Below are 16,040 nucleotides of genomic sequence, written 5' to 3'. Positions count from 1 at the left end.
AACAGATTTATGGTTTTCTGTGATTTAAGTACCTACTATGCATCTTATTTCCAGAGCAGTTATTTCCTTTTAAAAGTGCTTCTTGCCCTGCCTGACATTTTGACCAACCTGCAGGATAAGGACTTGGTAAATGTGTACCCCCATGATAACACTAACTTCAGAGAACTTTCCTTGGCAGCAGGCTGATCCCAAATCAGTACACAGGTGCAGATGTTACTTGCCTCAAATTTATCAGGGCCACATACAACATCCAAAGAATTAGGAAAGCAACCCGCACATCAATAAAACAACTACTGCTGCTTTGTATTTGGAAGGTGGAAATGGTCTAGCTTTCCAAGTATGCAGCACTCCTTTTCACAGGTCCTTCTGTACACTGGGGTGAAACAGGGAAAAGAAGTATTTTGCAGAAAGGTGAGATTTCAATATTGGCATCGCTTTAAATATATTTGAACCCAAATAATATTATTAACACATTTTTTGGAAGAGAGAGCAGCTTATTCTTAGAATTCTAGTTGAAAGGAAATGAACATGTTTTCTCCATCAGAGGTTTGTCCTGTCCTTAGAATTCACAGAATTGTCTTCGTTCTAAGCCAGGTAATATCATTGAACTGGTATTAGGCTGAGGTCTGGTCCTGATAAGGATGAATCCCTCCCCTCCCCAGCAGCAAAAACACTTGGAAAGGCTGTGGAAATGACCTACCAGGAATGACTCACATCAGAATGGACTAGAAAGTCAAATCCATTAGATAACTTTTGAACTCGAGCTGATTCACATGCTCATTTCTCCTGGAGTGTGCTGAACAGCCAGCCAGGCATGTTTACAAAAAGTCTGTGGCACACATTTGCTTTCTCTCTGTTGGCACTGAACTGAGGGGCTTCAGATGGCTGTCGCCCATGCTCTCTGCACAGACAGCTCAAAGACACATCTTCAGAGGGTGAATCAGCCCACCAAAGATCCGAATTGATTTCTGGATGTGTTTCTTTGCTGGTCTGGCAGTGTCACAGGCCAGCTACATTCTTCAAATGAGGGAGCAGGCATTTAATTAGGAAAAATAGCAGCATCAGCAAGCCTCCATGGAGTTTAGCCTGAATGGAAAAGCAAGGTCCCAAGAACAAGACCTAACAGAGTGAAACATGGGATTCAGTTTGCAGATTAAGACACCCAAATGCAGGTCTACCTGCGGCTGTCTGTCTGAGCACTCAGAAGCTAAACTCCCATTGTGATCCATAGAGATAAATCAATCTAATTCCCCCTAAACGCAGAAAACCCACCTTTGAGAAGATTCCTGTATTTTGTCTGCTGATTTACTGTCTGTGCTCCAGTGACTGTAATAACCAAGCCTCCACTGACTGTTAAACTCATCTTAATCCCAGAGTTGAATCCCACCTATTGCCTCCTGTATGTTATGAAATACAGCGGATGTGGGTTAAAACTCACAGTGTGTGAATACTGCACATAAGTCTGCATAATGTGATTGCTAATGTACAGCTTATGTCTGGTGAAAGGCAAAGTGAAGAGAATAATCCACAATTAACACTGAAGCATGGCACATAACTCCCAGTAAAACAATAACCTTCTGAGAGAGCAGGCATACAAATCTATTTCAATTAAGGGTGAAATCTCACCCAGAGTCCTAGGCTGTAACATACCTACATGTTCTTTGACAAATGGAAAAAAATAGCCATCTTTCATTAGTGATATTCCATACTACAGAATGGAAGGGAACAATAACCCATAGCAGCACATCTGTGATATGGCTTTAAAGCATAGGCTTTTCACCAAAAAGGCCTGTGTTTTTCAGCAAAACCTAGCAGAGCACTGCGGTGCGCCCCAAATCTTGTGTGGTCTGTCTCTGAGGACACAGGTAGCTCACTGAAACAATGGTAGAAGAACACAGAGCACATGGCAAAGCCATGACAGACCCAAAGCTGGCAGCGGCTGCACCACTGCTGGAGCTGAAAGCAGCAACATCAGAGCTGAGGCAGCTGCGCTGCGCTGCACGGATGCACCAGGATGCACTGGAAGAGCCGAGAGCATCTGCCCCATGCAGACCCACAAAGCACAAATTGAAATGTGGCTCTTTTTCTGTGATACAAGGGCTGGAGACACTAGAGACACTAGACAGTTATTTTGACAAGCATGCCAGCAGGAGATTTTCTTCTCTAGTGCAGGGAGATGCAAGGCTGTACAGCAAAAAGAGGATTGAGCAGACTCTTGCTGTAATGAGGAAGAGCTGTATGTGATGAGGATCCTCAGTGTTCATCTGAGCAGAGGTTACATTTCAAACCCTGACACATAACAAGTGTATACGGGAAGAGAAGCTTTGCTAATGTAAGATGCAATAGCATTATTACTGGTCTCAACCTGGAGAACTGAGCCTGTAAGTATCACATGCAATCGGACGCAGGTTTCAAATCAACTATCACTGCTGTCTAAAACATTTGTCTGTATTTCCATACAGAGCTGAGCAGATTCAACATAAACCCTTTTCAAAAAAATATTAATGGCAGCACAATACCTTGGAATATCATTGCAGTATCACCGAATACCTCATGCAAAACAAAAAAAAAAAATTGAAAAGCATTTAAATATTTCACTTTGATATTTAGTTAGTGCTTGTTTTAACAGATTATTCATTTATATTTTTCTTAGATTAATTTAAAAGCATTTAAATAAATATTTGATATCAGATCAAAATACTTTGGTTGTTGGATGGAAATTTTTGATTTGCTTCATCTTTCGTGCTTGCTTCACAAAAAGTCCATAAGGTATGTGTGTTTTTCCTCCATTTCTTACAAAATGCTTGGTGGCCAAACCTGGAAGCTCAGCTCAACAGTATCCTCAAGTCAGAAGCCAGTGTCAGTTACAATGCTCAGGGTAAATCCTATATACATGTAGTAAATCTCAGAGTGGGAACTCTCAATGGTCACAAGTCAGTGTCGAGATTTTTACCACCCAAGAAGCTAGTGCTATAGATTATTATGTCATAGACTGGCAAATTATCCTCTCTCTGGAGCATTTAGAAGCCCAAACGCTACAGCCTCACATCTTAGATCCTATGATACATGTTTTTTTTCAATCAAGACCACCAGCTGTCTCACTGATATGGCTTGGACTGAGAAATCACCATCCTAAAAGGAAACACCACTACTAAAATCCATCCTTTCTCCTCCAATAGCCCATCTAAAAAAGGAAGCAAGAAGGAGAAGCATGGCTGTGAACAGCTGCTTGGTTCTGAGCATCACAGCTGCACAAGCACATCTACATTCCTTTCCTAGATATGCCCACACTTTGATGAGCTTGCAGGCTGGGGCTCTCTCCTTTAGGCTTGTATTTCTGAGCAGCAAAGGGAAGGGGCTGGCTGTGCTTTACACCCGGTTACGTGATCTCCTCCAGGGAGAAGAGATCAGTTTCAACAACAAAAGTTAGGGTACCCAAAGAAGTGGCTCAGCTGTTTACTCACCTTTCAAATATTTAAAGGGTAGAGGACAAAAAAGGTTATCTGCAGGCCAGCAAATGTCCGCAAGCAAGTTATAATTAATACTCAGTTCTATAAAACCCTGTGCACAGCCTAATCATATGCCTGTGCTACAGCCTGCATGGCACAGATGACAGAGCAAGACACAAATTAATGAATTCTCAATACATTTTTTTTTTCTCTCTCAGTGAGCAAAACCTGTGCAGCGTGGCACTGAGCACAGGCTCATCTACCCCGCTGTGGAACATGCTGGGTGAGCGTGTGCTGCTTCAGCAAGACTCTCTCCTCGCTTACTGAAATAGCTCTGCCAACTCCACACTTCCCTGCGGTCGCAGAATGGGCACGCCGTAAGAAAGGAAACGGCTGGCACTCCAAGCTTCGCTGTATGCCAAAAGTTGAGAAAAATCAGAAAAGAACAAATCTTTCCAAAGAGCTCAGAGAGTTTGGACATGTGTTGAATGTGTTTTCAAAGGCTTGTGAGGACTAACAATAATAACTGGAAGTTTTATAGCACTTCAGAGTGCTTCGAGCAAGCATCTGCAGCACTGCTTCTTACAGCCAAGGGAAAGAGAAAGGCGAGGGACTGTCCAAGACATTACAGCAAGCTGGAAGAACAGGGTGCAGAACCAGGACTTCACAGGGCTCTGCTCAAGGTGGACCCATCCCAGGATCCCCAAGAGATTTAAACTGGAATCACTGGTGCCCATTTTGTTTCTACTGCTTAGAGAGTCCACAAGCACTCGAGTATATGGCTGTGTTGATACAAACCCTGATCACTGTGGATCCAGCGGGGAACCACACTGTGGGCAGGGAAAAGACTAACACCAAACCACCTAAACAGTCCCTTCCCAGAAAAGGAAATGTTTTGAGAATTCATTACTTTGTAGCTCAGGGCCAGGAAGCTTGGCCTTCTCTATTTCACAGCTCACAAATGTTACAGGTATATCCTGCTCTGAAGCCTGTAGCTGGGTTTTGGCTGGTACGTGCATTCTTCACTTGAAGATCTCAAGAGACAGAGAGGCCATTGTTTCATTTCGTAGTTTGTTTGAATGCTTGATCACTCTGAGTGATTAAAAAGTTGCACCTAACTCCTTATTGGCCTTGTCTGGCTTATCACTATTAATTCTTCGCTTATCTCCGTTGGATGAAAGACTTCTTTCATATCTGGCACTTTCTCTTCCTTAAGATACTTGAAAACTGAATGCTAGTCTCCTTTCAGCATGTTTTTGATAACCTTCACAGCCTGAACTCAAAAATCATATTTATTTTCACCAGCCTGGCACAGAGCTCAGCAAAAGGCTGGGAACCATCACAAGCTTTGCCACACCAGTCACAGGCACTGCCCTCACAGCTGCAAAGCCACTTCTCAGCAGATGTGGAGAAATGTAGAATATTAAGAAATTTTCCACAGATATGTGGAGGACATAACATAGCTAGGACTTATGCTGCTGAGGCAAAATTCACTTGCAGCCAGGATTTTAACTGGACATTGTTCTCTCTCCACCTTTAAGGTATCTTCTGCGACACTTGAATCAGCCTGGGGCTCTTTACCAACTACCCACAGGTATTTCTGCATCCTCTGAAATACACCGGCTCCAGAATCAAACTTAATATTCCAGTATCAGCCTCGCTCATGCTTAAACCATCTCTCTGCTGCCACCCAGAAGTCCCTGTTTGCACTCCAAGATCATGTTCACCCTCTGCCAAAATATCACACGGGGAACTCAAATTTATTGCTTGTCCACAAAAGCCTACTTTATTTTTTTATTTTCTTAGAGTTGTTGCCTTCCAAGACACAGCACTCCTCCTTGTTTAGAGAGATATAATGTTATATTTGGCTGCATTAAAATGCATTTGGTTTTTATAATTCCAATTTACAACAAGATTAATCACTCTGTACAACAGCCCGGTTCACAGCGTGATTTACAACTCCACCTGCCTTTTCATCAGTCACACATTTCATCTGTTGTGAGTTTATATTTCCATCCAGAGGACCAACAAAAATAATGCCTAGCTGCAGGGCCACCACTGATCTCGACAGCACTCCCTCTGAGACACTGTCTCAGCTGGCATCTCCACTGGCGTTTATTTCCTGACATCTGTCAGTGGAAGTTGAATCCTGCTGCTGAGACCTCTGGTGCTGGGCTGGGCATTTCGCAGCCCCAGGGATGAGCATACGCCCTCCAGTCAGCAGCAAACTCTGCAAGCTCAGAGCAATCCCATCAGTCCAGCATAGGCAAATCACAGATCATTGTGGTTTATTCAGATGTCTGAATGTCACATTTATCATTCTGCCTGACACCTCTCCCCAGCCACTGGACAAATTCCTGGTACTCTTGACTGCGTTAACGTTAAACAGCTGTGGCTCTGCTTAGGCACCACAGAACTTGCAGTTTGGGGAGAATTGAGAAAAAACAGGATTTTGACATCTTTTGGACATTTTGGAAAAGACAAAATTGACAGGTGACGAGGCAGGCTGTAATTTATACACGACCTGAGGCTGTGCCACAGTCCTAATAACTGCTGCAGGCTCCACACATGTCAGAGGCAAGACACACACTTCAGAAGCACAGACCGATAGATAAAAACAGCCTGTATGGAAATGAGCTGTCACAAATGTTTGCATCTTATCCTAAAATACCGTCTGGCAAAGTAATACAAAAGATGCTGCAGTCATCTGGGACAACAAAAACTAAAGATGTAGGAAACACCTGGAGAAATGCACTGTTTGTCACTGCTTGCTCTAGCAGAGGCTCAGAGGCAAACAAGAACAGGGGAGAACAGGATGAAAAGACGCAGCGCTTTCCCAAAAATAGCAGGAGTGTTTGACTTGCAGCTTGGCTCTCCCCTGCTTCACACGAAGGAGAGCAGGTGAGTGTTAGAAAGAAAAGGAATATGCTATTGGGCTGAGGTTGCAATGCTCCAAATAATACCAGACTTCTCTCGTTCTGATCAGAGAGGACTTTGCATTTTAGGTTTAGAAGGCACTAAAATTACTTTTAAAAATTGCTTCTTTAAAAAAGATACTCATAAGGGTTTGGTTTTGCAATGCAAATAGTAATAGTGCAACTGCTCCAGTATACTGCTAACTTATACTTTGAAGAAAGTTTTTTTTAAAAAAGGGCAAGGGAGTCTATAAGATGAAAGCACAAGACTGGCAACAGGGAGATTTGTATTCCAGCCCCTGCCGTGCCAAACAGCTAATGTGGTTTTAGTCCCCTCTTCTCCATACTTCTCACAGCACTCCTGAGGATGCACATCACAGAGGGAGGAAAAGAGTGACTGATGGGGGCTATAAAAGTTCCACATATCAATACCATTCAAAGCAATACTCCTGTTGCTTTCTGGAATACATTCGTGTTCTGACCCTCCGACTGACAGCCTAACAATCTCAGATAATGCATAAACTCTTCAGAAGCCAGGGACTGAAGGACACTTTCCAGCTCCAACACTCATCTCCGCAGAGCACTCCAGAGCTGGGAAGCCGGGCTAATCCTACCAGCACACATTTGGCAGCAGCTGTCTCAACCAGCTGAACTCTTGCTCCTGCCTTTCTTATTGTGGTCAGCTTAAGCTGCAATCTTGATAGTGGTTTACTATTTAATACCTGAGGCTCTCTTTCCTCCATCCCTGTTCTAAAAAACTGGTATATTTAACAGCATTTGCAACCAACTAAATATTTAAGAGTGCCATCAAGTGGCCAAGTGCTTGTTAGCAACAGGGGGCTTCCAGGAGGCACACACCATTCAGAAATCCCCAGGATCACGCCACTAACAGACCTCTATAAATGTGCCACCTTTGGATAACCACACCAGCCTGCTGTTACTGCAAACAAGCCAGGCTGCCGGCATCTCAGCGTTCCTGACCTGATGAGCAATGAGGGGGATGCATGCTCTGCAGGAGATGCTTATGTATTCTATAATTAAAGGACAGACACATTAGGGTTTTATGATGGTGCTGCAGCCTCTTGAAAGCAGACAGATGCCTGATGAGATGGATGCGTACAGGCTAGACCGTGGAGGAGGCAATTAGGAATGATACTGCAGCTCAGAGAACTTTTCTGAAGACATTTGGCAGAAGACCCAGATTTGACTGAGGAGCCCAGGAGAAGCAGCGTTACATAGGCCAACCTGCGGGCAATTTTGCACGGGAACATACTTCAAACAAGAACGAATATGAGAGCAGCCATTATGACACATGCCCCATCGCATTTTCAGCAGTGGTTTACATCAAACACTTCTGAAAGTGTATAAAAACAGGGCATTAAAAAAGCGACGTATTTTTCCAGCACACTGTCTAGGCCCCTATTAATTTGTGGTCCCAGAGGTCCTCTTCCCCCTTCCCTGTGCAGAAGCCAGCTATCAATGATTAAATCTGGACAGTATCTTTCAGCATGCCTCTTTGTACATGGCTGGAATATAGACCAGATATTCTCACAGTAATTTCCTTTTTCTTTCTTTTTTTTTTTTCTTTATTCTTTTGGCCTGCTTTTATTTTTAGTGCATGAAATACTTTGCATCTGAAACAGATCTGTGAAGCATATGATTGGCGATTAGTGTAAGTGGTTTTTAAGAGCTACTAAAAGTAATTTCAGAGAAAAACTATTAGTTTTCTAGAAAACTGAATTAAAACAAAAGTAAATTCTGTGTTTGTTAGTCTCAGATAAAGTCCGTTGCCACTTATACAGCAACAAAGCAACAGCTTTCAATCCTTTGATCAGATAACAGAGGCAGAAGAAAAAAGAATAATTAATGGCAAGAAGAGAGAGGATCCTTCCGAGTGAAATTTTTGAACAGCAATTAGCTGTTATGAAAGAATGGGACTGGTACAAAAGGCTCGCACAAATTATCAAATACCTGTGCAAACCATGGGCCAAACTTTGGCTCACACTTAGATATGGTGGGAATAGGATGGAAAAAAAAAATAAAAAAAAAAATCAGTGAAGATCTGAGATTGGAAGACACCTCTGGAGATATCTAGTCCAACCATGGACTCAGCTAGAGGATGTTGCCCAGGAATGTATCAAGTCAGGTTTTTTTGTTTATCTCCAAGGAGGTATCTCCACAGCCTCCCTAGGTGAACTCTTTCATTGTTCAACCATTCCCACAGTGCAGAAGTTTTGTCTTATGGACTTCTTGCTATCTCAAGAGTCTGGCTCCACATTTCTTTTTTCCCTTCCACCAGGTATTTATAAACCTAAGAAGAAACTTCCGCCTTTTTCTAGCAACAGCCAACTTTGTAGGATTCCACTCTGGGAAGTCAACCACGCTACACAAGCTAAACCGAACTACAAGCCTGGTCAAGACCATGGATTTGCTGTGGGAATTAAAGGGGGGTTTAGGTCCACATTACCTCCTGTCCACACCAGCTAGGCTGTTGATGGGCAATCTGGCTTCCCTCCAGCATCTCTGCAGCTAAGGATGAGATGCAGAGCATCTAGGAATTACGTTTTGCTCCAAAAAAACACTCTCCTATGCCGTGTGAGCCAAGGCAAGGAAAAGAGTGCACCTGGGCTCCTACACATTAAGGAGCTGCATCTAGCCCTAGGCAAGACAAAGACAACCTGCTGGAAACTGAACACTACAAAACACTCAGACACTTTTCAGATCAAATACCATGTTATCATGTGAAAATCAGATCCTGGTATTTTGCTGGGGTGATCCTGTCCTTCTAAAAAGTCATACATCATCAAGGCTACCCAGGAAGGCTTAGTCAAATGTCTCCAAACTCCAAAAGCTTTGGCTTCTAGAATCTGGCATCCACAGTTTCAACATCTTAAGAATCTACTGTGTTGGGTTCCCCTTTAAGTACTCACCAAACTAATAAGACAGCTGATGCAACTGTCCCTCTATGAAGATCTCTTGTGCAGCGCTGGAAAACATTTCATCGGGCACCGTTTCATGAGAGGAACTGGTGAATGCCAACATATCCCACTTGGAATAGGATCTTTTCTTAGCTCTCTTATACCTGGAGGAATCTGATGAGAATAACTCAGGGCTGAATGAGCTGGCAACAGTTCACAGAGCAATACTTGCTACCTTTCTTTTATGGCAGATGAGACTCTTTCCAACAGCATTCAATTTCTAAAATTTAGCAGTGATCTAAATCCACTACAATACTGTTGAAATATTCAGGATGCCCTATGCACAGAGTAAATCTCACATTTCCCACAAAGAAAATTCATGTTCTTCCTATCTTATAGCCAGGAAAGCACAAGTGGAGAGAAGCTGCTGAAGGCACAACCCAAGCTAGTTATATGATTCACAGCTTAGAATCTTCAATGATACAGAGATTTAAGCATCCCCGAGTAATTCTTTTCTACCTTCTGCAGTTGATTTTATGCCACAATACTCTAAAATTCACTTTTGTCATCTCTCATCTGAATTACAGCAAACTGATATCCCTGAGAACAAAACAAGTAACACTCAAGGGGGGGGAAAAAAATACAGAGATTACAGTACTGTTCTGGTGTTCAACGTGTCTAAAAACTCAGAATTCAGTCTGTACTTATTCTTCAATGACCAGTTATTTTAAAGTATTCCTAATAGAATCGTAACCTAAAGCAGCCTGTGATACGAGTCAGTGGAGGCTAAAATCCAGATATTTGTGCTTATATTCTGACAGTCTAGCAGCCTGCCAAACACTACCAAGCATGAAGTGAAGAACAGAATGCTATGACTGAAATCCCTAAGTCCTGATCAGCAGGGAGAAATGTTATACTGAACAACATATTTTTGTTGTGCAGTGGCAAAAGCCAAAGGTAAGCTAAGAAGAGTTTTGATGTCTCAGGAGCTTCAACTCTAATGAAAACTTTACATTAGATACATTTCCTTCAGGTTTTTACTGATCCCCTCTGTTGAAAAATGATCCTTACTCATCTCCAGAACAAAAGACAGAAGAGAAAAGTCTTTGAAGAAAAAGCCTTTAATGGGGCCTTATGCAATTTCTTTGTACCATTCTGACCTAGGAATAATGACAAGCTATCTAACTTTAGGAGCTTACAAACTATGTATTGCTTATGTAACTTATGTATTGCTAGAATTAGTAATGGCATGAACCCAACATAGATTTATAAATTTTAAAGCCAGAGGAGATCATTGTGATGAATAAATTCTGTATTTGTTCCTATGCTTAATTACTTCCTCCATTAAAAAGTCAATTTATTTCCAGCTCCCTGAGATCCCTGAATTCTACCTCCAGTTGCTAGATTCCATCCTAGATGAATATCTAAGTACGATGAAAGGGTTCTGTTCTGTAAGGTATCTCCTTCCTTTCCCTTCACATACTTAATGGACAGTAAGCAAATCACTACTTAAACTTATCTTTAATAAGATGAGCTGCTTAAGTATCTCACTGTAAGGCAGAGTTTGCAGACATAAGTCATACTGTGGCTTATCTCTGAACTTTTCTCAATTTTAACATTCATTGTGAAGGCTGATCTGTTGCTAGCTAGATAAACAACACTCCGGTAAAGGTCTGACCAGAATCACACACAGCAGTGGCACCTCTTCCCTCCTGCTGGTCTCTGGTTAGTGAAAGCATACAGCACCTGGTGTCAGACCCCTGTGGTGAACTTCTGCAGCTGCCTGGTGGCCTTTTAGATTGAGCTGGAAGTTTTCTTTTTCAGAGTGTACATCAAGGTAGAAGAATATTTTCAAGTCTGTTTTCATGACAGACACAAAACAATCTCATCATGGGCTGCTACTATAAATGCTGATCTCTCTTTCCCTCTGCCATTTCTTCTTACCCACTCTTTGTTCTAACTCTGTGACCCTGAGCTTGCTGATCTTCTTGAAAACCAATCATTTTAAACAGCATTGCCATCTCAGAGCACTGGTGGTGATATTGTAACATTCAATCTATGTAATTAGCAGTTCTTAAATGAAATCTAAAGAGAGCTAGGTCTTCAAAGCTGACTTGTGATCCAGTTCACAGACTGGGTATTAACCAGTACAGACAGATATCTGTCTAGTGAGTATCCTGCTCTTTGCAGGAACAAAAGATGGTTGGGTCAAGCTAAGAGGTCTCTTCAAAACAGAAACATGATGTGAGAGCACTGGTCTGGAGAAGCAGCACTTGAGGTTGAATAGCATCTCTGAAAAAGGTCTCTGGAGTCACTGTGCCTTAGGGTGAATTGCTGGAATAGAGCCCCTTGTTTTGAGGCATGCCCTATGGGATCTGAGACGAATGCAGCTCTGGATAAGTGTTGTCTTCTACAGGCACAGAGGCTTGGCTTTTTCATCAGTACAAATGCAAGCAGGATTGCCCAGCCTCATCTGGGAAGATGCAGGCTATCAAGGCAGAGAGAAACTGAGATATCACAGCAATGGAGATCATTTAAGTATCTAAAACAGAGATCCTGCCCCCTCTGCAATCCCAGGTCACCACAGAGAAGCTCTCATATCCATCAGCTCTGAAGCTGTTAGTCCGAACAAACATGGGTAACTACGGCACCAGGCTGGAAGACAGGGGCTATTAGAAATTAGCTCTGCTAGGGGAAGTGCAGAGTAGCTTATCCAGCCCACGGCTATTCCTATCTTAACCCTTCTTGAAAGCCCTGTTTTGCCTGGAGGAGAGTCGGATCTTGTTTGTTTCTTTATGTTTTGTAATGGCTAGATGCTTCAGCTGGAGCAGAAAGTGCTTCAAATGAACAGTAGAAAGCTGACCTCTGGTGTTGGGAGCAGGGGTGCAGAGAGAAGACAGCAAGGAAGCCACACTCCCGTGCTCCTGAGCACTGCTTCACAGTCTGCGTAATTCTCCGTTAAGATTCACTCACTAACATCCCTTCGGACAAATGAATAAAACCAGCTGACGAATGAAAGCAACGTGTAGCAACAGGCTAGAGCGCTTGGCAGGAGTATTGCTGTTTTCATTTCTTTGCTTTCATATCAATTCTTCCTCCACAAAGCATCTAATCAGCCGATGCTGTGCAGCATAAAATTAACGGGTTCGCTCAGAAAGCCGCCTCATGATGCCAGACAGCACGGTGGGATTGTTTGTAAATATTTGATTAGAAAAAGCAATCAAAATTGGCATGAAAACATGTACAAATTAATGCTGTTCCACTACCGATCAGGATATTTATAATACAGAGGAGGAGGTGATGCCAGACAACATTAACATATGTGGTATTACACCAAATCCCTTCTCCAGCGACTCTGCCCTTACAAAGCCAGAATTTCTACAAATGCAGCCTGTAAGCAGCTGATAGACAGGAGCTAACATATTTTCCAGGGGATATATTGGGTGTTATGTTCTGTTCCATCATTACACAACACACAGAAGGGAGAGCACAGGAGCATCTCCAAGCCGTTGTGTGCACCCTCAGCCTTCTCTCTGCCAATTGAAAAAGGGGACGGGGCTCAGGGTAGCAATGCTCCCTGCTTCCTCAGCACTGTGTCCTTTGGAAATTTTCCACGGATGAGCAAAGGACACAACAAGTCATTAACCGAGGATGTTTTCTTTGGATGCTTTCTTGCAGCAGAACCCTGTTTTGGGAACGTGTTACCTTGCAGGAGTAGAAAAGAAAAAGAAAAGGATCTAAGTAGGGCATGGTCTGTGATGAACTTAAAGACTCTCTGGATATACACCTACACAAGGAATTAAAAGGTCCCTGCTGCTGTAAGGAGACTCGCCTCCAGAAGGATGTGTCCTTGCCTTAACACCTGGCTAAAGTGGGAAATCCTTCATCTAGTTTCCAGTCCAAGCTCTGGTCTTTTACTTCTGAAGTTCAGATTTGGAGATAAAACAAACCCTGTGGCAAGGGCTGTCACGTGTCCTCCCACAGGTTTTTTATCCAGCAAGTGAATCTGGCAGGATGCTTAAGAGCAGACAGAATCCCCTTCTTTTTAAGCATTAAGATAAGCATTAAGAAGTGCCACACACGTGTCAGAAGCCATTAGGCAGAACTAAGCCTGTCCTGATACAGAGTAACTGATTTCTGGAGACCCATTCCAGCCTGATTGTGTATCATTCTTTAATTTCACACTGACTTTTGTATGAAACCAACACCGCATTAGCCAGGAATTAAAATCAGACCAATGTGCTAATTTACAGATCCTTCCAATAAATGAAGAAATACCTTATGTTGTAATGCAGAAGGCAGACATAGTCAAATACCTTCCAAATGAAAACAGGGGGTTGCATCTGATCTTGTTTATATAAACAGAAATTAAATACAATTCCATAGCCAGAGACTCTGGTAAGCCTAATCATGGAACCAGAATAGAGCCCAGCAGTATTTTAGATATCCCATGATTGCCCTCTCCTACCCAACACAGCAGGGAATGATATGACCACATAAATGCACATGCTAAGTAAAAGAAAAAAACACATGATTAATAGTTCAAATGGCATCCAGTGAGGCTTGGAGAAAACTAAGGGTTCAAGAAACAGTGGAATTCAAATTGGGAAGGCAATGTCTTGTTAAAATGTTGAGTCAGCTGGTGGTCAATACAGAACATGGTCCCAACCGACTGTCACTTGTAAACTGATTGTGTTTTCTTTCCCATGGCACCTACTCTGAGCGTCCAGTTGAAGTCATTTATGCACTCCAGCAGAACTCAAGAAACAGTATTACAGTCTTAGTATTCAGGCTGGGACTACATACTGTCAGCTGTAACACCATATGCAAGAAATGATAAGAATTTGTTTCAAAGAAGAAAAGGAAATTGCAATTTTCAGAGCATGCTGTGAAGTCTGGAAGGCTTACAGGCTGTCAGAGATCTTGCAGTACAACAGGCATGTAGGAAGAAGCTAAGCTCTGATGCCTTTAAAGTATGGAAGATCCCAATGGGGCTTGGGGTTTGGCTGGAAACCTCAAAAACCTTTTGGCAAATCTGAAAAAATAGCTCAAACTTTCCTTTGCAAAACTTAATTCATTCTTCTCAGTGGGAATCCGAATTCAGAAAATTTCATTAAAAATCACAAATAGTTCAGCCACAACAGCAACCTAATTGCTACAGATAAACTGAAATGCTGTAAAGGAAGCAAATTAACAGCAAGGAATATCAAACTAGCAAAACTGGATCAGACCCATGACTTACCAGTAGTTTCCTAATTGTGTTCCAAGGATTGGAGTGGAGCTGCATGCTGGTCTCACAAAACGTAAAATTGCAAAAGCTGTAATTCATCAGATCTGTGCAGCCATGAACCCATTGTGATTCTTCTCAGGTCACAGAAGTCCATATATTTGGGAACCATTGCCTCTGTGTTCTTGAAGAACACTGCTTAAAGAGCCGTGCAAGGCATCTTACAGACAGGAGCCACAACAGGACTGCCAATTCCTGCAATATCGTGAGAGCTGCAATAGCAGGAGGTTTTCTTCCAAGCCTCAGCTTCGTTATTTAAGCACAAGTTCTGCTTCTGCTTTGTTTCAGAACAAAACATTTCTAGCCCTCATGGCAATAAAAGAAGGTTTTAAAACACCAAACACATTTTGCTCTGAAAGCACAGAAGGCAAATAAAAAGAAATGAAGTCTTATCATTTGTAATAATCTCATGATTTTGAGAGCCTGCCTTGTGATCTCTGAATAATCAGACTCGGCAATACCGTAACAACCCTCAGGGAAAATTTTCCTGACTGCCAAAGAAATATTCTTTATTCCCTGAAACATGAACTCCCAATGCTTATTAGTATTGCCTTTTCCTCCTCTAGTTCTTCCTGTTTTCTCACTTTCATATGTCAAATAGCTTCTTGCTGAAGACATCATAAATCTGTACACTGCATCCAAAATAGTTTAAAATACTTTATTTTTATTAAATTCAAAGACATATTTATTCCATCACTCCCTATTTCCTTAAATTGTGGCCCAGAGACCAGAATTTAGCTTATTTTGCTTTAAGAGGAGCTATTAAAAGAAACAACTATTAGTTAGTATACTTGTCAAGTTACTACATAAAAATAGATTATTTTCCCCATTGTGGTTTGTAGCAACATTATTTACATATATGGTTTTGCCTTTAAGGGTGATCATGGTGTGCAGTGCAGCAAGGGGCAACTAAAGCCACAGACAGAAGTTACACAGAGGATTTTTTGCTTTCTTTATGCTGTTTTCATGTTGCTATTTTTCTGCACTACAATGTCACCCCAGGGTTTACATGCACGCTACTCATGCTGATTCATACAGCAGTGCTGTATAACTTACATTCCCTGAATAGATCCTTTTACAGTGCCCAGAATTTTTGTATGAAAACAACTAAGTTGAAGAAACAAAGCAATTAAAGTGGAAGTTCAGTTAATAACTAGTCCATTTGGTCAGCACAGTCCCCACAGTTACACCACTGCTAATAATGTCTGTACAGAAGGTATGATCACAAACTCTGCAGACCTCACAGCTTGAGATTTATCTATTCTCCATCAGAATTACACAAGATAGACGATTTCATCACAGCACATGGATATGAAATTATTGTCACAATATAAAGTAATCTAACACAAACAAACTGATTGAAGCGGCATATTCAAGGGTACTTAAGCATTACAGCTGAAACACATCAAAATTTATTTCAAGCTGGTACATCCACCACATCTCAGTCACACACTGATGTGCTCATTAAGAA

The 16,040-nt window shown here is 42.0% G+C and overlaps 1 protein-coding gene across 1 annotated transcript in view; it reads right to left on the bottom strand.

The window, feature by feature from the left end:
• The window catches only part of DNAI1 (dynein axonemal intermediate chain 1), a gene marked incomplete at both ends in the record, with an annotated part of 133,300 nt that overhangs the window by 75,560 nt on the left and 41,700 nt on the right, over nt 1–16,040 (bottom strand). The window lies entirely within an intron of this gene.

Source organism: Netta rufina (genome assembly GCF_964035555.1).
Source record: "Netta rufina genome assembly, chromosome: Z".
Classification (NCBI taxonomy): Eukaryota; Metazoa; Chordata; class Aves; order Anseriformes; family Anatidae; genus Netta; species Netta rufina.
The sequence above is the reverse complement of the archived record's forward strand: the minus strand, read 5'-3'. Positions and strand labels throughout refer to the sequence as shown.